Source organism: Monodelphis domestica, chromosome 6 (genome assembly GCF_027887165.1).
Source record: "Monodelphis domestica isolate mMonDom1 chromosome 6, mMonDom1.pri, whole genome shotgun sequence".
Lineage (NCBI taxonomy): Eukaryota > Metazoa > Chordata > Mammalia > Didelphimorphia > Didelphidae > Monodelphis > Monodelphis domestica.
The window spans coordinates 241,541,540-241,565,462 of NC_077232.1; positions in this window are offsets into that span (position 1 = coordinate 241,541,540).

Genomic DNA, 23,923 nt, shown 5'->3' on the forward strand with positions numbered 1-23,923 from the left:
TGAATGTCCCTAATTTGCCCATTGTGATTTAAAGTCAAATATTACAGAGAGCCCCTGGAGCTCTTCTTGGCTGCTTTTTTTCCTCAGGCAGTAAGTGCTATCTATAGCCTAAGCCTTTATTTAGTCCTTTGATCTAATTCAAGTTTGTGAAATGTTTCAATTAATTTATAAAGGATAAACTAATCTAAATCAGAAGGAAGGAGGTCTGAGCTATCATTCCTAAACCACTTGACATTATTTGTACTTTCACATTATTTCTTTATTGTATCTGCATCTCTCAGAGAAAGTAACACTCCAAAGAGTAAGCAAAACAAAAAGTTTCTTATATCTTTCTCTGTCTGGTTCACTTATTTGTTTGATTGTGGTTTTTGAAATCTGTTTCTTCATACATAACTGTCTCTCAATTTCTTTTGGTCCCTGTCTTTCTCTATCTCTCATCTCCTTTTCTTCCTCTTTTGACAACTGTAAACATATCAATTCATGAAGGAAGCAGAATAATGTGACAGTAGGAAGAGTTACTCTGTATTCCTTCTTACTGGACTTATTTCTTCTTTATTATCTTGTATTCTCCATATACTGGTTCTATGGACAGATAGTGCTACATTTCCCTGTCTATTGACTGTACATAATAGACAGCCTTTCACCTCAGTTATAGATCATATACTTCTAAAAACTACAACTCCTTTTCTGAGCAAAGCAAAACATTTATGATTTCTATACCCATTTGAAAGCCCCTATCACACAAAATACCACAGAAATAAATCAAGGTCTACACATATTAGCTAATCTCTAGTGGAACCTAACATCTGATCTCATGTTGATCCTTTTCTTATTTTCATTCTCTTTGACTACTCTCTCCTTATTATATACAGTTTTTATCTATGGTGATTTATCGTCTTCTAGATGAATTCTCCTTAAAAAAAAGCACAGTTGGTGTTGAATGGGGGCTAAACTCAAATGATTTTTGTAGTTTTTTTTCTAATATCTGGTCCTTCTCTCTCCTTCCCTTTCTCTTGCTTTCTGTTTCTGTCTCTATCTGTCTGTCTCTTTGTCTGTCAGTTTCTCCTTTCTGTCTCTTTCCCTCCCTCACTCCTATTTCTTATATACCTCAATTCAATTTCTTATATCCAGGTTACTTTAACTTCAATGACTTCATTTGCCTCTGCAATTTTGAAGAACTCAATTTTTCTCTGTACCAGAGAGAATTAAAATTGGCTATATTTTATAAGAACCTCCTACCTATCTAAGTTACCTATATTCTGTCTCAAAGAACTTTAGTACTCAAATGATTTCATCACATTAAAGGAAGGATTGACATTTAGATTAGGCTATCTCAGAAAGGGAATTTGAAGAGTAGGATAAAAACCTCTTTAAGCAAAATTCAATTGGTCGGCTTTTAATAAAGATATGCTTATAGCATGATATAAGGGGCAAAACTGGGTGATGGTAATGTGAGTTTAATATAACATTTGAGATATTGTTTTTTTGTTCCTTATAATTTCTACATTGAGAGAAATCATGTATTTTCTTCTATTATACCTATAATTTTTATTACATTATTTAGTGAATGCTTAATGTTTTGAAATGCTGAAGGTAGAGATTGCCTTGAGATCTAAACTCTCTAAATCTCTTCAAAATCTCTCATGAAATATTTATTAAGCATCATCTTTGAACAACTCTAAATACTTTTGATCTTTGTATATTGCTAAGGGACTCTAATAGCAAGTTGTTATTATTCTTAGTGGGGTTTAGAAAAGTATGACTGAGTTTCAAAGCTGATCTTGATTATAAATATTTTCTATAATGCCTCTAATCCTGAGGTAACAAGAATCATAAGCTTCCCTGAGAAAGCGCTATGATGGTCACAAAACCCTAGAGTAGTTGACTTATAATCCCCAGTAAGTTGCAACAAGAGATATAGACAATAGCATTCAAGTTAAAAACATTCACATATACACAAAACATGTTCTGGGGTTCTGAGGGCCTGAAGAGTATTTGAAGATTCCAGGAAAAGCTCTGAAGTTTCAGCATAATGATTTAAGATATCTGGGTATAAATGAAATCCTAGGAGAGAGAAGAGTGTGTGCTAAAGAGAAACCAAGAGAGTTGAAATTTCTTATGGGAAATGTCTGCCTTTTCCCCTCTGTCTTTTTTGTATACTCAGTACACAGCATGATTCTTGGCACATAAAAGAGATTTTTTTTAATTTTTATTTTTTTAATATTTTTTCCCAAGGGGAGACTTCTAGAAGTGGAGTCAAGATGGTGAAGTGGAATAGAGAAGTTCTGAGTGACTATGAGAATCTTCTCCAACAAATATTAAAATATCACCACAAAACAAATACAGTAGTAAAAGAACCAACATGGAAGTGAGGTGAATCAACTTTAAAAAAAAAAAGGTTGGTAGGGAAAATCTGGGGATCTGGGATGAGAGGGTAGTAGAGCCAGCAAGGGGCTGTAGCAAAGAGTGAAAAGCAAACTACACACCCACATTCCACATCTGCTGTCCCAGGTTTGGGACCTAAAGCCAAGCCAAAATTCAGATCCTGATATCCTGCTTAGGAAAATAGTGGTCCAAACCAACCCACTGTGAAGATGAGATTATAGCATCAGTGAGATTGGCAAACAAATGCAAGGAAATTGAAGCTTGAAGGAACTGTCAATCAAGGAAAAAATGAAGGAAGATTCCAAAGAAGAATCTGGTCAGGGGGGCAGTTAAGAAAGCCAGCATCTGAAACTGGTCACTTCTTCTTTGTCTCTTGGACTCTGGAGAAAGAGCCAGCAGACAAACTACTCTAGTTTCCTGGCTAGTAACTTACCACTGAAAAGAATGGAGCAGAGATGTGAAGAACCTTTTCAGTTATCAACAATATCCCCTCAGAGACAAATTAATTTTACTTCTCTGTTTGAATTTCATAGAAGATTAGGGAGACCCATAAATTCCCTCTTTCCTTCGCCCATCTCCCTAACTTCCCTTCTTTAAGAATAACCCCCTTTCCAAAAGAGCCATAGTGTGGGAGTAGTTTTTATGAAATTTTTGATAACTCACCACATTAAGAAGAGTCATTAGGACCAACTGAGAGAAAGAGACAGGCAGTGGGGTAAGGGGAAGGAGTGAAAATATTAGTTTTACCTCTAACCTATTTCCTGGTTTCATCACTCTAACACTTTTCTGTTACCTTAAATATCTTAGTAAGGAGCATCTATTACAACTTGGCACTGCAGAAAAGGTCTTACCCTTCCCAAACTGAGAAAAACAGTAAAAAAAAAAAAAGAAAGATGATGCTGCAGATTATCTGTGGACTTTTGCTGCTCTCTGCCATTGCTTGCTATTGGGTGTATACTATCATGTATAGTGAGGTGACTACTGTAGTCATGGACACATTAGGCCTCATTTCAAACACCATAGCTTTCATAACATCTATACCATTTACCACTGATACAGTGGTATGGCAGGTCATTATTCTAATATATATATCCATCATGGTTGCAATCCGAACTTTATCTTACATCAAGAATATCATTAAATTTGTTACACCAAGAAAGGCAGCTCATATCCTGGTGGTAGACACTAACCTTGAGCAGACGGTTAAGAAGATGTGTGAGGAAATTTTACAAAACCATGGGCAAGATCAGGCTAAAGATGAGAGTGGGCAAAAGAACACAGGACTTATGGATAAAGATATTAAGGAGAAAGATAAGAAACCCAAAGAAAAGAACAAGAAAAGTGCTCAGGAAAATATCAAGGAAGATACTAATGCTGAAAAGATACTACATCTCAGAGACATAGGAAAGAAATCTGATTCTGCTGGTGTGGTTCATTCAAAAATCCACAAACAATTTTCCACCCAGGAACTTGATTCTATGAAATGTAGGTTCTCAAAACTTTTCAGTGAGCCCTACTGTGCCTTGAAGGAATTGAAAAGGGTGCATTTAAGATTTTTGAATTAGATTTCCAGGATTCAGAATTATTTCTCCTCTCTGAATTATTTAGCCACCATGAGCATAGGCAGATTGTTGGAAAACCAGGACAGACAGTTCTCTGACCAGCTGGCACAATGAAGAACAAAGAGAGGATTTTGATTTTGCAAATCCTACAAGTACAGCTTACTTAAGAAAATGCAGAGAAGATATTCTGTAAGCCATAAAATCATTCTGCACTAAACCAAATGTTTGGGGTAAATTTGATAAGCTAACCCAAGAAAGCACAGAATGCCCTGCAGCATACAGTGATCAATTAGCAGAAACAGTAGAATCCATAATGGAAATAGACCAAGATTCAGAGGAGTCTGTAACACATGTGAGGAGGCAGTTCCTTAAGGGTTGAAACTCACATTTAAAAAACTTTTTAAAAAACTATTTACCTAAATATGATAATGTCACCATAATGGAGCTTAGAGATGCTGTGGCATACATATGGGAAAATTTCAGGGAACAACAATCTGAAATGAGAGAATTAAAACAAAAGTTACAAAATCCAAAGGAGTCACTCAAGCAGAAGGAGATTGAGTAAATAAAAGATTTGCAAACCATAAGAACCTATTCCAGACCTTCATACCAATAGCAAAGAGGCGAGAAAGAAACAAAGAAATGTTTACTTTGCCAAAAGTTGGTCACCTGATCAAAGACCATTATCTAAAGAAAAATCAAATTGAATAAGAAAGGTACACAGTGAAAAACTTATTATAGATCAAAGACAAAATCATGCTGCCAGCATTGGCTGCTAAGAAATGAATCAGTAGCTTCAGACCTTGAAGTCATGAAAATAGTCATAAAGCCAGGTGCTAAACCAAAATATGCAGATGTGGTATCAAAAGGAAGGCAAAATTTATGAAGCCAGGAATTTAAGATACTTAGAAGTAATCAAGGGGATGGCAGAAAGGAATTGAAGGATGTGACAAGCAATGAGGGACTGGCAGGAGTGAGACAAAAACATATAAAGAAAAGGAAATACATGGGTGGAACATAAAAGTGAATTTATTGGGTCTGTGAAGAGTTATGATAAGAAATCAAATTAAATATCGAGTGAAAAGCAGAGACAAGTACAGGAATTGGATAACGAGATTAAAAATTTATTAGCACAGATACAAGGTGATATTCGAGACTCAGATAGAAAGGGCATAGTAATCAGTCAAGAAAAAATGCAAAGAATAAAATATATATCTGGAAAACTTTTTTCAGTGCAAAGTGGGCACAGGGATTGAATTGAAGAGAAAAAGAATCCATATAAACTCACATAAACATGATCATGAGTTGTTGAATGAAACAGTAAAACAAAATTTCAATTCCCTGCAATATAATAACCAAACGAAAGCACAGACTGAGATTGCTAAAGCAGATATAGTTATAGGAGCTATAAACAAGGTGCATAAACTCACAGACAAAGATAAAACCCCACTTGGACCTATTAAAACTTCAAAAAGCTATATGGTACAGACTTCTTTAGAAAAAAATATCTAGCTTGAACTCAGAAGCTGAAATTTTTCATCCTACATTAAGTAACCTGAAAATTTCAAATCTAAAAGAAGATAGAGCTGAAAATACAGTTGATATTGATGATCATATTCAATGTATTGGAAGTGAAACAGCAGTTAGATTTAAAAATACAGATAGAATGGAGATCACAACAATGGCCATGATAGCCAAGGGTTCAAGAAACTCCCATGAAACCAATATTCTAAATGGACAGGGGAGGTCTGACCAAGTCAAATTATATGAACTTACAGATAGCTATGGTTTAAATTCATGTTCCAGAGAAGGAGAAAACAAGATAGTCAAATTTAAATGAAGATCAATTAGAAAATTATTTAAGCCAAGAAGATTTAACTGGTTCAACCATACAAATGTCAGAAGATAACAGTGAAAGTGCAAAATGAATCATTAGCAAATAATTCAATAGCTACACAAAGACCAGAGCCATATGTATGGATTAAGGTGGGGAAGAAACAATACAAAGCTCTCCTGGATACTGGTGCTTCAAAATCAGTCCTAAAGACATTTCCAGGAGATACCATCATAGGGGCTATGGTTTCAGTGATTGGAGCTACAGGAGAAATACAACAGGTCCCCATGCTGAAAAGCACAATGGTTAAGGTAGGTCTTGTCATCATTGATCATACATTCCATTGATCCCTGGATGTCCTGATAACCTTTTTATGTAAGACCAGGGAAACCCTGCAATGTGAATGTTCTGGAAATATATACCTGCATTTGCCCAAACATTCTCTAAAACATTAGCTGTTGCTATATCTGGAGCAACTGGAGGAAAAGCCTGAACAAATATAATCATTAACATCATTGTATGAGATACCAGATGACATTCTAGAAGGGTTTTTTGCTAAACATCAGAATGATGTGGGTAGAATAAAATCAGAGAAACCAGTAAATATAAAAGTCAGGGATCGTGTACCTCCTAAGATACCTCAGTACAAATTGAACAGAGAAGCCATAGAAGGCATAACACCAATTGTAAACAGCTTACTGGAACAAGGCATTTTAAGACCTACAATGTCTTAATTTAAGAATTCAATTTTGGCTATAAAAAGAAAACAAACTTAATGTAAACAGAACACAAAGCAGGAGATTTGTGCAGGTTCTTAGGGCAGTGAACAACTTTCTAAAGAAGACATACACTGTGACACCTTCACCAAATGATATTATCACATAGATACCACTAGATGCCCGGTGGCACACAGTGATAGATCTAAGCATTTCATATTTCACCATACCATTGCACCCTGACTCTCAAAACATTTTTGCTTTCCAATGGGGAGAAAAATCATCTGTTATACTAGGCTGGTCCAAGGTTTCTTCAAAGAGATTTAGCTAACATCATTTTAAAGCACAGCAAGGTGATATACTATGTAGATGATTTACTGCTATCATCATCTGATCCAAAGATGTGATTGGAAAATTCAAAGAGGCTATTAATAGAACTTTATAAGAGAGGAAATAAAGTCTCTAAGAAAAAAATTCAGAGGGCCTCCCCAAAAGTCAAAAATCTTGGATTTATCCTGGAAAGGTAATTTCAAGTAAAAGGATAGTAGATATACAGAAGCTAGGCATCCCTAGTACCAAGAAACAACTCAGGGCATTTTTAGGGGTTGCTGGTTTCTCAAGACAGTATATCATAGGGTATTCCCATATTTCCAAGTGTTTGACTGACTTGACTAAGAAAGAAGTCAAAGAACCTTTGAAATTAACTAAAGAACATCTACATGAATTGTCAAAGTTGAAAAAAGCCATTTTGACAGCTTCGGCATTAGGAATACCAGGCTACATAAATGTGTTCCACTCGTATGCCCATGAAGCTAAGGGCATTGATTCTGGAATGTTAGCACAATATTTTGGTCTGAATTTAAGGGCTGTTGGATTTTACAGTTCTATCCTCTATCCAGTCACACAAGGAATGGTACATTGTCTGAGAAGCATTGTTGCAACTTCTCTCATGGTGACAAAAGCATATGGTATTGTACTGGGATGCAAGTTACATGCATATTCTATACATCAAATTGAAAGACTATTATGATCACAGAATATGCATTCTTTCACAAATGCAAGAATATCTCATTTTGCTAGGAAATGACAACATTACCATTCACAGGTGTGCACTGTTAAACCCAGCTATTTTTATTGCAGATTTGCCATTAGGTGGAGAACCACTGCATGACTGAAGCCAAGTTTTGGAAATGATGTATAATCCTAGAGAAGATCTTAAAGACATACCTCTTAGTGATGCTGAGGTAGAGTTATACACTGATGGATCCTCATACTTCATAAAGGACACAGGGTCACGGGGACTATGGTAGCTAACAATGACAAAATGCTTTGGCTTGCATTATTACCAGGTCATGTTAGTACCCAGGGTGCTGAGTTAAAAGCTTTACTTGAAGCCCTGGAATTGGCAAAAGGCAAAAGAGTGAACATTTACGTAGATTCCTCTTATCCTTTTATGACCATACATTCCACCAGTTTTATTTGGAAGAACAGAGAGTACATAACATCCGTTGAAAAACCAGTTGCATATGGCAAACTTATTGACCATCTTATAAAAGCCATAGAACTTCCAAAAGAGTTGGCCTTAATACAATGCAAGGCACATACTCATGGAAAAGACAGAATATTCCTTGGGAATGAAAGAGCAGACATAACAGTGAAATATGCCACAAGATTTGGTACCTACTGCATGCTTAATTTCTCTCTGGTGGACAGACATGATCTTACTGAAGCTTACCACAGAGATGAAATTCAGTCATGGAAAGGGCAACTTGGTTCTAAATTAATCAAAGGCATTTGGATGACTCAGGGTGGGAAACCAATTCTTCCCAGAAAATTGTATCAACATATGTACTGTGATCCATGCAAAAAGTCATTTTCATGTTCAAGCCATTTTGGATGCAGTACAATGTTTCTGGACATCACCAGGGATAACAACAAATGCCATTAGAACTTGTCAGGCATGTGACATATATAGAAAATTCAATCAAGGACATTTCAAGAACATGGTATTACGAGGTAGACCTCTAAGTTATATGCCTTTCCAATGTTTACAAATAGACTATATAAACATGCCTAAAGATAAAGGATGTAAGTATGCATTGGTTATTGTGGATAGACTGATGAGATGGGTTGAAGCAAATACAGCTAAGAAAAATGATACAGTCACAGTAGTGAGATCTCTACTGAAAGAAATAATTCCTAGGTATGGCATTCCTGATACCATAGACTTGGATAGGGGGTTGCATTTCACTGCTGAAAATTTACAAGGATTATTTAAAAATCTAGGTGTTAAGAACAGTTTCCACAATGTCTAAAGGCCACAGAGCTCAGGCCAAATTGAAAGAATAAACAAAGAACTAAAAACACTAATAGGAAAACTATGTTCAGAAACACACTTGAAATGGAAAGATGTTATTCCTCTTGCATGGTTTCATCTAACAAGACCCAGAGGTGACTTGCAAATATCCCCATTCAAAATGTTATATGGTCAACCATTATTGCATGTCAGGACTGCAAAACAACCATATATGTGTTCCTGCTAGGTCCTAAAACCCCCTGGTTCAGCATGTGCAAAAAGCTTGTGCTCTGTTCCCTGCTGCCTCACCCTTGTCTAAGCTAAAAGAATGGCAGAGGACTGAACTGATTTTCCAGGGTGGCCAGCAAGGAAAGGAAAATTGACATTTCTCTGTCTCAGCCAAGGAGTGTCTCACATTTTAAGGCAGATGAGCAGTGCCACTAAATCCCCCTACACTTACCTAAGCATTTACTCGAAAGTCACTCAGAAGAATTTAAGAATCTGAAATATACCCTACCAGTGGCTGCCAACTGTTAAAATTAAAATTAATATATCTACCAGGTATTAATTTTTATAAAGTTTATTAGAAAAGGTAGATAAGGGTAGATTTAAATCTCTTTTCTTACTCTAAGTTCAGAGAACACATGTCTTATTCTATTAGCATCTTCTTCAATCTCCCTCACCTGTCTCTCTCTGCCAGCCGTCTGTCCCAAAAAGCCCAGGTATGCTACACCCACTTTCTTTTATTGATGTTTAGGACATTCATGCACTTTCACAGATGCAAACTCTGGTATGAGAAGAGTGTTGGTGAACTGGCTCAGTCCTCAGGGAAGGGGAGGGGATAAGATCCAATACCATCATATCATCTGCAATGAGTGATACTTTAGTTTCTTTATTGTCTACTTTATTTTCTTCAATTAATTTTTCTTCTCTAATTGCTACCACTAGCATTTCTAATATAATATTAAATAATAGAGGTGACAATAAGCATCCTTTCTTCATACCTGATATTATTGAGAAGGATTCTAACTTGTCCCTATTGCAGATGATACTTGCTGATAGTTTTAAATATATATATATGTATGTATATGTATATATATATATATATTATTTATTATTTTGAGGAAAGTTCCTTCTTTTCCAATATTTACTAGTGCTTTTAATAGGAATGGGTATTGTATTTTATCAGAGGCTTTTTCATCATCTCTTAAGGTAATCATGTGATTTCTGTTGATTTGATTATTGATATGGTCAATTATGTGGATAGTTTTCCTAATATTAAAATATCCTTGCATTCTTGGTATAAATCCCACCTGATCATAGTGGATAATACTCATGATCACTTGCTGGAGTCTTTTTCTCATTTTTCTTATATTTCTCTTACTTGTTTCTTGAACTCTTTTTTTGAGTTCCTCCAGATCTTGCAACAAATTTCCATTATTTTTAGAGAGTTTGTATGTATTTTCTTCTTTCTCAACCTCTCCTATTTCTATTTTTTCCTCTTTTTCTCCATAGAAGTTTACTATGGTCAAGAGATATTTTTTCTGCTATTTACACATTTTCTTGCTGGAGGACTGTGAGTCTGCAAGTTGATGGTCATTTCTATCTTAGCTTCTGGCTAGCAAAGTTTTGCTTTGGTGCTATTTTTACTTCCCTGTCAAAGGTCTTGGAGTAAGCTCAATACTATACAGCTCTGACCCTCACCTGTAGGGCCTGAAATTTCCAGGGATAGGTCTGCAGTTTGTTGCTGTTGTTGTTGTAGTTTTGTCATTGTAGGTGGTGGTAGTGTTGATGTAGTGATGTAGTGCTGTGCAGTATTTTGCCCTGAAGTGATCTTCTCTGCTCTGCCCCTAAGCTGTTAATGCCTCTGTGCTGCTGCTGCTGCTGCTGCCATCACTGCTGCTGTCCAGTGAGGCTAGTGCTCTAAAGCTCTGAACCTCTTCTCTAGGGCCTGGGATTTCCAGGGGTAGGTCTGCTCACACTGCAGTGTTTTGCCCTGAGGCTACATTCACTGCCCTGCTTCTTCCCCTTTGCTGCCACTGCCAATCTAGCTGTGGAGTGAGTCCAGTTCCACTAAGCCTCGAATCTCACTGCCAGGGCCTGGAGCCTCCAGAGGTAGGTCAGAGGTGTTTTGTTTTGTTTTGTTTTGTTTTGTTTTCTGTAGTGTAGCTCACCTCCTAAAATTTGGAGGTTTCCCAGGTCCTTACTTTGCATCTGTTGTAGTAGATGGAGGAGGGGATGGCCAGCCTTTGCTTTTCCTTGTGCCATATTGCCCCCTTATATTTTGAAAATCCCCTCTTGCTACCTACCTTTCATTCTGGGTCCAGTGGGTGAGCCCCTTTGCTTGTCCTATTTTGACTTCTATCCTTTAGAGATGCTTTTTAAAGATTGGTTTTCCTGCTACCATGCTGCTATCTTGGCTTGGCCCCAAACACAACAGGATTTTACTAACTGTTTAGTAACTGATTAACAGATTATTTCACAAAAGAACATTCAGGGACATAGCATCATCTTGGCACAAAGCTCAAAATCAAGGAAAAAAGAGGCAGAAGTGAATAAATCACTGAAAATACTAGCATCAAAAAGTACTGAAAATCCAGAAAGCAGAGCATCACTAAAATTTTTAAGCCATGATTCAAAGCATGCAAATTAATTTCTCACAAGTATTTTATGACAGCCCAGAATAAACAGAAAAAATAATTAGGAGCTCAGGAGTAAAGAACTGGATGAAGAAAAAGTGGCTTAAAAGAGGAAATGTTCATCTTGAAGCATGAAATTCCAGAAACTTAGAATCCAGACAATAAAAATCAATAATTTCATGAAATTATATGGAAAAAATAAAAAGACTGAAAAATTGGAGTATATAAGATATCTGATACAAAAAATACTCCAGCTGATGAGAGAAAATTTAAGAATCACACACACACACATATACAGACACAAAGTCTGAACTTCTTATTTTAAGATATTCTAAACTTAAACTGTAGAAACTATTAGAATAAGAGAACAAATTAAAGACAAAAAAAACAGCATCGATTTCTTGCAACAAATGCTTAAAGGAAAAACTTTAAAAAAAGGAAAAAGGAATATGTATATTATAAGCACTGAAAAACTGATCAAGTGATAAAATTTTTTGGAGTTTGAGAGGAATTTATATTTTTCTTGGAGGCTTTATGGTTTTCTCATTTTCTAGTCTTTTTCTTTTGTTTTAACCTAAATAAGCAAAAAAAAATTAATGTTGGGTTTTTTATCTGTCATGAAGGGAGTAGCTTTCCAAGCTTCATGTTTTTTTTTTAAATGTAGCTGTTTTCAGAGATAGCTCTGGGGATTTATAAATTTTTATTTTTTCCATAGTGGAATCATTTATGCAAATGTGTGTTTAATACATTTCTAGCTTGTGTTCTGGTCTGTGGATAAACACAAACACTTTTCTACCTTAGAACTGTGACCAGCTCTGCTGCCCTATGACCAAAATTACTAGTGGTCCTACTCACCCTGAGAAGGCACCCTGGACTGGGACCTGATTCATAGATGACTGGAAGTTTTTACTGCTGATTCACCTGCCTCCAAGGCCTGTTTCTGTGAAAGGAACTGCCTTGGCATGATTATTTGCACTCTACTTTCACCTCAGTACAATAGATCTTTCATGCCACCCTTTTTGGTCCGAAAAAATGTTTCAGTCTGTCTTTTTTGTGATATGCTGCTCCAGAATTGATTTTGACATGTTATATCATATTTTTTTAGAGGGCAATTTGGAACGTCTAAATGCCTTTTTTATAATCTTGACTCTTTCCCATTAGGCATGCCTATGTTGACAGTTTTCCTTATTTATATTTTTTAAAGTAACTACTGAGATCTGATCTTTCTCTAAAAAATTTTGAAGTATGGTAAGGTCTTTTTTCAGTAGGGTTATACTTAATATTTTAGGATAAATTATCATTTTCTATAAATGTATCATTTTTTTCATTAGGCAATGTTATATTTCAATACCTTGTTTATTTATGGGAATTAGTAATTAGTACTTTGTTATTCTGTTTTAGGACCACCTGAAAGCCATGAAAAAAAAAAGAACTTAAGTATCATCTCTCAATAAATCTTCAAAGAAAATTGTTCTGATATTCTGCAACTGAAGGACAAAATAGAAAATGGAAAGAATTTACCAAGTATCTCCTGGAGTAGATCCCAAAGAATAACTCCCAGAAATATGAGAGTGACATTCCAGAACTCCAAGATCAAGCAAAAAATATTGCCAGCAGAGAAAAAGAAGCAATACAGATATCATGGAGTCATAGTAAATTTAACAAAAGATTTAGAAGTTTCTACATTACAGGATCAAATGGCTTGAAATATTATATTCCAGAGAGCAAAGGTGGTAGGACTGCAATTAAAAATCACTAACTGAAAAAAACTGAGCTTAATCCTTTGGAGGGGGGGGGAATGGGTATTTAATGAAATAGAGCATTTTCAAACATTCCTGATGAGAAGACTAGAGCTGAATGGAAATTTTCAATTTCTGATACAAGGACCAAAAGGAATGCTAAAATTTAAACAAGAAACAGAAAATAAAAGACATTCACACTGAGAACTTTATCATTATTAGGGCAGATAGAAGGAGTTTATGATTAGCACTTACAGTGGGCAGTAAGTGGTAGTAAAAGGAACAGGATGCTCATTCTCTGAAATCTTGCATTTCTCACTAGTTATCACTGATTAAACATCAACTGCAAAATCCATAGTTTCAGCATTAGAAGCTTTGTAAACTGTTCAATTATACACTCTGAGAACTGGGTCTGTAAAATTCTATATGAGGTATCATGTTTGTACTTACTCTGTTTTTTATTTATTTATTTTTATTCTTTATTTTTTAATTAATTTTTTCCATTTGAATTAGATTATTTAGTCAATATAGAACATTATTCCTTGGTTACAATATTCACATTATTTCCCACCCTCCCCTCCATCCACCCTTACAGTAGCCAATGCGCAATTCATTGGGAATTCCTTGTGTTCTTGATCAGAACCTATTTCCATGTTGTTTGCACTAGCATGTTCATTTAGAAACTACATCCCTAACTATATCCCTTTAACCCATGTATTCAAGGAGTTGTTTTTCTTCTGTGTTATTACTCCCACAGTGTTTCCTCTGGATGTGGATAGTGGTTTTTCTCCTATCTTCCTCCAAGTTGTTCAGGGTCATTGCATTGCCACTAATGGAGAAGTCCGTTATATTCTCTGGTACCACAGTGTATCAGATTCTGTGTACAATATTTTCCTGGTTCTTATCCTTTCACTCTGCATCAATTCCTGGAGGTTGTTCCAGTTCCCATGGAATTCCTCCACTTTATTATTCCTTTGAGCACAATAGTATTCCATGGCCAACATATACCACAATTTGTTCAGTCATTCCCCAATTGAAGGGCATCCCTCAATTTCTAATTTTTTGCCACCACAAAGTACTCAGCAATGAATAATTTTGTACATGTCATTTTCCTTATTATCTCTTTGGGGTAAAAACCCAGCAGTGCTATGGCTGGATCAAAGGGCAGAGAGTCTTTTATTGCCCCTTGAGCATAGTTCCAAATTGCCCTCCAGAATGGTTGGATAATTTCACAACTCCACCAGAAATGAATTAATGTCCCAACTTTGCCACATCCCCTCCAACACTCATTATTTTACTTTGCTGTCATGTTAGGCAATCTGCTAGGCGTGAGGTGATACCTCAGAGTTGTTTTGATTTACATTTCTCTGATTATAAGAGATTTGGAACATTTTTTCATGTGCTTATTAATAGTTTTGATTTCTTTAACTGAAAATTGCCTATTCATGATGTCCCTTGCCCATTTATCAATTGGAGAATGGCTTGATTTTTTGTACAATTGGTTTAGCTCTATATAAATTTGAATAATTAGACCTTTGTCAGACTTTTTGTAATTAAGATTGTTTCCCAATTTGTTGCTTCCCTTCTAATTTTGGATACATTAGTTTTGTTTGTACAAAAACTTTTTTAATTTGATGTAATCAAAATTATTGATTTTACATTTTGTGATTCATTCTAGCTTACTTGGTTTTAAAAACTTTCCTTTCCCAAAGATATGACAATTGTACTATTCTGTGTTCACTGAATTTGCTTATACTTTCCTTCTTTATATTCAGGTGATTCATCCATTCTGAGTTTATCTTGGTGTGGGGTATGAGAAGTTGATACAAACTTAATCTCTGCAATACTGTCTTCTAATTTTCCCAAGAGTTTTTATCAAATAGTGGGTATTAGTCCCAAAACTTGGGATCATTTTTGGGCTTATCATAGATTGTCTTGCTGAGGTCATTTACCCCAAGTCTATTCCACTGATCCTCCTTTCTGTCTCTTGGCCAGTACCAAATTGTTTTGATGACCACTGCTTTATAGTATAGTTTGAGATCTGTGACTGCAAGTCCTCTTTCCCTTGCATTTTTTGCATGATTTCCCTAGATATCTTTGATGTTTTGTTCTTCCAAATGAATATTGTTATGGTTTTTTCTAAATCAGTAAAAAAAAATTTTTTTGGAAGTTCAATGGGTATGGTAAATTAATTTGGGTAGGATTGTCATTTTTATTATGTTTGCTAGTCCCACCCATAAGCAATCAATGTTTTACCAATTGTTTAGGTCTAATTTTAATTGTGAGGAGAGTGTTTTGTAGTTGTATTTATATAGTTCCTGTGTTCGTCTCAGCAGATAGAATTCTCAGTATTTTATATTGTCTAGGGTTATTTTAAATGGAATTTCTCTTTCTAATTCTTGCTGCTGAAATGTGTTGAAGATATATAGAAATGCTGATGACTTATGCTGGTTTATTTTGTATCCTACAACTTGGTTAAAATTGTTGATAGTTTCGACTAGCTTTTTCGTTGATTGTCTAAGGATTCTTTAGGTAAACCATCATATTATCTGCAAGGACTGATAGATTAGTCTCCCCATTGCCAATTGTAATACCTTCAACTTCTTTTTCTTCTCTAATTGCTACTGCTAGTGTTTCTAGTACAATGGTAAATAATGGAGGTGCTAATGGGCATCCTTGTTTCACTCCTGATCTTTTTGGGAAGGCTTCTTATAGTTTATACCCATTGCAGATTATGTTTGCTGATGGTTTTAAATATAGACTGTTTATTATTTTTAGGAAAGGTCCTTCTGTTCCTCTACTTTCTAGGTTTTTCAATAGGAATGGGTGTTATATTTTATCAAAGTTTTTTTCTGTATCTATGGAGATAATCATGTGATTTTTGTAGGTTTACTTGTTAATATAGTCAATTATGGGGATGGTTTTCCTAATATTGAACCATCCTTGCATTCCTGTTATGAATACTACCAGGTCATAGTGAATAACCCTTGAGATGACTTGCTGGAGTCATTTTGCTAGAATCCTATTTAAGATTTTTCATCTATATTCATTAGGGAGATTGGCCTATAGTTTTCTTTCTATGTTTTTGACCTTCTTGGCTTTGGGATCAGTATCATGTTTGGGTCAAAAAATGAATTTGGTAGAACTCCTTCTTTGCTTATTCTGTCAAATAGTTTGTATAACTTTGGGATTAGCTTTTCTTTGAATGTTTGATAGAGATTTATTTGTGAATCCATCTGGACCTGGGGATTTTTTTCTTAGGGAGTTCTTTGATGGCTTGTTCAAATTCTTTTTCTGATATGGGGTTGTAAAGGTAATTTCTTTCTCCCCCTTTTAGTCTAGGCAATTTATATTTTTGTAAGGATTCATCCATATCACCAAGATTGCCATGTTTGTTGCTGCATAATTGGGCATAGTAGTTTTTAATGATTACCTCAATTTCCTCTACATTAGATGTGAGGTCTCCCTTTTCATCTTGGATACTGTCAATTTGGTTTTCTTCTTTCCTTTGTTTTTTTAATTAGACTGACCAGTACTTTATTTTATTTGTTTTTTCAAAGTACCAGTTTCTAGTCTTATTTATTAAATCAATAGTTCTTTGACTTTAAATTTTATTAATTTCTCCTTTGATTTTTAGGATCTCTAATTAATCTTCATCTGAGGATTTTTAATTTGTTCATTTTCCAGTTTTTTTAAATTTGCATGCCCAATTTATTGATCTCTGTACTTCATATTGTTATTGTTCATATATTGCTAATATATGAACTCAAGGATAGAAATTTCCCACTGAATTCTGCTTTGGCTGCATCCCATAGATTTTGAAAGGATGTCTCACCATTGTTATTTTCTTCAATAAAGTTGTTAATTGTTTCTATTATTTGTACTTTAACTCACCAGCTTAAGAAAATTGTACTGTTTAATTTCCAATTTTTTTAATTTACCTCTCCATGTACACTTACTAATTATTATTTTCATTGCATTGTGATCTGAGAATGTTGCATTTAATACTTCTGCTCTTTTGTCCTTGTTTGCAATGTTTTTATGCCTTAATAAATGGTCAATTTTTGTGAATGGACAATGTGCTGCTGAAAAGATGGTGTATTCCTTTTTGTCCCTATTTATTTTTCTCCAAATGTCTACTAACTCTATTTTTTCTTAGATTTCATTCACTTCTCTTAACTCTTTATTATTTATTTTTCGGTTTGATTTATCTAGTTCGGATAGAGGAAGGTTCAAGTCTCCCACTAGTATAGTTTTTCTAACTATTTCATTTTTGAACTCCATTAGGTTATCCTTTAGAAATTTGAATGCTATGTCATTTGATGCATATATGTTGAGAAATGATATTTCCTCATTGCCTATAACTGCCTTTTATCAGGATGGAAGTACCTTCCCTCTCTTTTAACTAGATTTATTTTTTACTTTGACTTTGTCAGATATCATGATTGCGACTCATACATTCTTTTTATCAGTTGATGCCCAATACATTTGGCTCCTTCTCTTACTTTCACCATATGTGTATATACCTTCCTAATGGGTATTCCTTATAGACAGTATATGGTATGGTTTTGGATTCTAAGCTATTCTGCTATTCACTTGTGTTTTATGGGTTAGTTTATATTCAGTGTTATGATTACTAGCTGTGTATTTACTAACATTTTGATTTCTAATCCTAGTTCTGCCTTTAATTCTTCCACTATTTCCTTCTACATCAATTTTTTGTTTTTAATCAGTCCCCCAAGTTCCCATCCTTATGTTACTTCCCTTTCTACCCTGCTCCCTTCTTATTCTGCCCTTATTTTTTTCAGTATTTTTGAAACTACCCCCCACCCTCTCCATCACTTGTATTGCTTCCCTCCCCAGCAGTCTTTTTATTACCCTTCTACTTCCCTATAGGGCACAAATCTATTCTCTGCCCCAATGGATTAGATTGTTCTTCCCTCTTTGGGTCAATTTCAAAGCATGTAAGAGTTGACTATTTCCTTTTTCCAAACTCTTTACCCTCCCAGTGTGTTGATGTTCTCCCCCTTCCCTCCATGAGCTTCTTTGAGACATATACATTTGCCAGCAATTGTTTCTATTCCAATTTCTTTCAGTATTAACCTCTTTTTTAGCACTTGTATATACACATGTATATATGCATATATCTATATACCTATTTATGTCTTGTCCTTTCATCTTATATACTTTTCCAATGTTCACTCTAAGTGTAATTCTTCTAGCTGCTCAGGTGATAACAACAGTTTTTAAGAGTTACCAATAACGTCTTTCTTTTTGTTTTGTTTTGTTTTTTTAAGAGTTTTTATTTTTATTTATCTATTTTTATTTGATAATTTCCAAACATTATTTATTAGAGACAAAGATCATTTTCTTTTCCTCCACCCCCACCAGCTTTCCCATAGCTGACACACAATTCCACTGGGTATCACATGTGTTCTTGATTCGAACTCATTTCCATGTTGTTGGTATTTGCATTAGAATGTTTATTTAGAGTCTCTCCTCAGACATGTCCCCTTAACCCCGGTAGTCAAGCAGTTGCTTTTCCTTGGTGTTTTTACTCCCACAGTTTATCCTATGCTTGTGGATAGTGTTTTTCTCCTAGATCCCTGCAGATTGTTCAGGGTCATTGCATTGCCACTAATGGAGAATTCCATTATGTTCGATTGAACCACAGTGTATCAGTCTCTGTGTACAATGTTTTCCTGGTTCTGCTCCTCTCGCTCTGCATCACTTCCTGGAGGTTGTTCCAGTCTCCATGGAATTCCTCCACTTTATTATTCCTTTGAGCACAATAGTATTCCATGGCCAACATATACCACAATTTGTTCAGCCATTCCCCAATTGATGGGCATCCCCTCATTTTCCAATTTTTGGCCACCACAAAGAGCTCACCTATGAATATTTTTTAACAAGACTTTTTCCTTATTATCTCTTTGGGGTACAAACCTAGCAGTGCTATGGATGGAACAAAGGGCAGACAGTCTTTTATTGCCCTTTGGCTGTAGTTCAAAATTGCCCTCCAGAATGGTTGGATAAATTCACAACTCCACCAACAATGAATTAATGTCCCTACTTTGCCACATCCCCTCCAGCATTCACTACTTTCTTCTGCTGTCATGTTAACCAATCAGCTAGGTATGAGGTGATACCTCAGAGTTGTTTTGATTTGCATCTCTCTGATTATAAGAGATTTAGAACACTTTTTTCATGTGCTTATTAATAGTTTTGATTTCTTGATCTGAAAACTGCCTATTTATATCCCTTGCCCATTTATCAATTGGAGAATGGCTTGATTTTGTGTAGAATTGATTTAGCTCTTTGTAAATTTGAGTAATTAAACCTTTGTCAGAGGTTTTTATGAAAATTGTTTCCCAATTTGTTGCTTCCCTTCTGATTTTAGTTGCATTGGTTTTGTTTGTACAAAACCTTTTTAATTTGATGTAGTCAAAATTATTTATTTTACCTTTTGTGACTCTTTCTATGTCTTGCTTGGTTTTAAAGTCTTTCCCTTCCCAAAGGTCTGACTTGTATACTACTCTTTGCCTAATTTACTTATAGTTTCCTTCTTTATATTCAAGTCATTCACCTATTTTGAATTTATCTTGGAGTAGGGTGTGAGGTGTTGATCCAAACCTAATCTCTCCCACACTGTCTTCCAATTTTCCCAGCAGTTTTTTATTTAACAGTGGATTTTTGTCCCAAAAGCTGGGATCTTTGGGTTTATCATATATTGTATTGTTGAGGTCACTTGCCACAAGTCTATTCCACTGATCCTGCTTTCTGTCTCTTAGCCAGTACCAAATTGTTTTGATGACTGCTGCTTTGTAATATAGTTTGAGATCTGGGACTGCAAGGAACCTTCCTTTGTATTTTTTTTCATTATTTACCTGGATATCCTTGATCCTTTGTTCTTCCAAATGAATTTTGTTATGTTTTTTTTTTTTCTAAATCAGTAAAGAAATTTTTTGGAAGTTCAATGGGTATGCCACTAAATAGATAAATAAGTTTGGGTAGGATGGTCATTTTTATTATATTGGCTCGTCCTATCCATAAGCAGTTAATGTTTTTCCATTTGTTCAAGTCTAGTTTTAGTTGTGTGGCGAGTGTTTTGTAGTTGTGTTCATATAGTTCCTGTGTTTGTCTTGGGAGGTAGATTCCTAGGTATTTTATTTTGTCTAAGGTGATTTTGAATGGCATTTCTCTTTCTAGTTCTTGCTGCTGAGCTGTGTTGGAGATATATAGAAAAGCTGATGATTTATGTGGGTTTATTTTGTATCCTGCAACTTTGCTAAAGTTGTTGATTATTTCAATTAGCTTTTTGGTTGAATCTCTAGGATTCTTTAAGTAGACCATCATGTCATCCGCAAAGAGTGATAACTTGGTCTCATCCTTGCCTATTTTGATGCCTTCAATTCATGTATCTTCTCTAATTGCTACTGCTAGTGTTTATAGTACAATGGTAAATAATAGAGGTGATAATGGGCATCCTTATTTCACTCCTGATCTTATTGGAATGCATCTAGTTTATCTCCATTGCAGATGATATTAGCTGATGGCTTTAGATATATACTGTTAACTATTTTTATGTTTTATTTATTTGTTTATGCTTTCTAGTGTTTTTAATAGGAATGGGTGTTGTGTTTTATCAAAGGCTTTTTCTGCATCTATTGAGTTAATCATGTGATTTTTGTTGGTTTGCTTGTTGATATGGTCAATTATGTGGATTGTTTTCCTAATATTGATCCAGCCCTGCATCCCTGGTATAAATCCTACTTGATCATGGTGGATGGCCCTTCTGATAACTTGCTGGAGTCTTTTTGCTAGTATCTTATTTAAGATTTTTGCATCTATATTCATTAGGGAGTTTGGTCTATAATTTTCTTTCTCTGTTTTTGACCTGCCTGGTTTTGGAATCAGTACCATGTTTGAATCTTAAAAGAAGTTTGATAGAACTCCCTCTTTGCTTATTATGTCAAGTAGTTTGTATGGCATTGGGATTAGCTTTTCTTTGAATGTTTGATAGAATTAACTTGTGAATCTATCTGGCCCTGGGGATTTTTTCTTAGGGAGTTCTTTGATGGCCTGTTGGATTTCATTTTCTGATATGGGATTATTTAAGAATCCTATTACTTTTGTTAGTCTAGGCAGTTTGTATTTTTGTATATATTCATCTATATCGCCTAGATATATTTATTTCCTTATAATTGGGCAAAGTAATTTTAATGATTGTCTTAATTTCCTCCTCATTGGAGGTGAGTTCCCCCTTTTCATCTTTGATGCTCCTAATTTGCTTTTCTTCTTTCCTTTTTTAAATTAGATTGACCAGTACTTTGTCTATTTTGTTTGTTTTTTCAAAGTACCAGTTTCTTGTTTTATTTATTAGTTTAGTAGTTTGATCACTTTGATTTTATTAATTTCTCCCTTAATTTTTAGGATCTCTAGTTTGATTTTCTTCTGGGGGGGTTTAATTTGTTCTCTTTCAATTTTTTTATTTGCATTTCCAATTCATTGATCTCTGTCCTCCCCAGTTTGTTAATACATGCACTCAGGTATATGAATTTACCTCTGATTACTGCTTTGGCTGTATCCCAAAAGGTTTGAAAGGATGTCTCACTCTTGTCATTTTTCTCAATGAAATTATTAATTGTTTCTATGATTTGTTCTCTAACCAATTTTGGAATATCATATTATTTAATTTCCTATTAATTTTTTATTTGGTTTTCCATATACCCTTACTGATCATTATTTTTATTGCCTTGTGATCTGTAAAGGCTGCATTTATTATTTATGCTTTTCTGCATTTGTATGCCATATTTCTGTGACCTAGTGTATGGTCAATCTTTGTGAATGTGTCTTGGGGTGCTGAGAAGAAGGTGTATTCCTTTTTGTCCCTATTTATTTTTCTCCATAAGTCTATTAACTCTAATTTTTCTAAGATTCCATTCACTTATTTTACCTCTTTCTTATTTATTTTTTGATTTGATTTATCTAAATTTGATAGTGGTTGGTTCAAGTCTCCCACTAATATGGTTTTACTCTCTATTTGTTCCTTCAATTCTCCTAGTTTTTCCATTAGAAATTTGGGTGCTATGCTATTTGGTGCATACATGTTGATTAGTAATATTTCCTCGTTATCTAAAGTTACTTTTAACAAATTATAATTACCTTCCCTATCACTTTTAATCATGTCTATTTTTGCTTTGGCTTTGTCAGATATCATGAGTGCAATATCTGCCTTCTTTCTATCAGTTGAGGCCCAAAAGGTCTTACTCCATCCTTTAATTCTAACCTTGTGGGTTACTACCCGCCTCATGTGTGTTTCTTGAAGACAATATATGGTAGGGTTTTGGATTCTAATCCATTCTGATATTCGTCTACATTTTATGGGTGAGTTCATCCCATTCATATTCAAAGTTATGATTGTCACTTGTGGACTCCCTGGCATTTTGATATCCTTTCGTATTTCTGACCTTTCTTCTTTAGCTATAACTTTTTAAGCCAGTGATTTACTTTAAATCAGTCCCCCTAGACCACTCCCTTGATATGTTTCCCTTTCTAACCCCTCCCATTTTGTTCCCTCATTTTGGGGTTCCCTTCACCCCTACCCCTTTTGGTTTTCCCTTCTCCCTACCCCTGTTGGATAAGATAGGATTCAAGATCCCAATGGATTTGGATGCTCTTCCCTATCAGAGTTGATTTCAGTTTGTGTAAGGTATAAGTAAAAACTCTCTTCCTCTTCTCATAGAAGTTTTCTTCCCTTCCCCTTCCCATGTGTATCTTTGTGTGGGAAAGCTTATTCTATTTAGTTATTTTTTCTCTTCCTCCCATTTCATGGAGTATATCTTAGTACCATCAAAGATTCTCCTCTCCCTTTTCCTTTCTATTCCCCCCCTTTCTTCATATCATCTTGATGCCCCAAAACATGCTGGATGCAGGATTCTTCTTACTACTCTGATGATGCATATAATTTTTGAGAGTTACACATTACGTTTTCCCCACATATTAATATATATATATATATAATATTTGATATAAATGTAGTCCTTATAGAAGAGAGTTTGAATAAAAGAAAAATATAATATTTTTCTCCTTTTCCCTTTCTTTCATATTTACAATTTCATGTTTCTCTTGGTTTTTGTGTTTGGATGTCAAACTTTCCACTGAGTTCTGGTCTTTTCTTTGCAATAACTTGGAAATCTTCTATTTTGTTGAATGTCCAAAATTTTCCCTGGAAGTATATAGTCAGTTTTGATGGATAGTTGATTCTTGGTTGAAGACCCAGTTCTCCTTACTTTCTGAAAATCATGTTCTATGATTATGGTCATTCAGGTTGGAAATTGAAAGGTCTTGTGTGACCCTGATTGGCATTCCTATATATCTACATTGTCTTTTTCTGGCTTCTTGTAAGATTTTGTCATTTGCTTGAAAGCTTTGGCATTTGGCAATTACATTCCTGGGAGCTGTCTTTTTGGGATTTAGTGTACAGTATGTTCTATGAAATCTTTCAATGCCTGTATTGCCCCCCCCCCCCCATTTTAGAATCTCTGTGCAGTTTTCTTTCATGATATCTTGCATTATAATGTCGAGATTATTATTTATTTCTGGTGTTTCTGGATAGCCAATTATTCTCAGATAGTCTCTCCTTCCTCTATTTTCCATGTCTATCACCTTTTCAGTGAGATATTTTATGTTCTCTTCTAATTTTTTGGTATTTTGGCTTTGCTTTATAAATTCTTGCTCTTTTGCAAGATC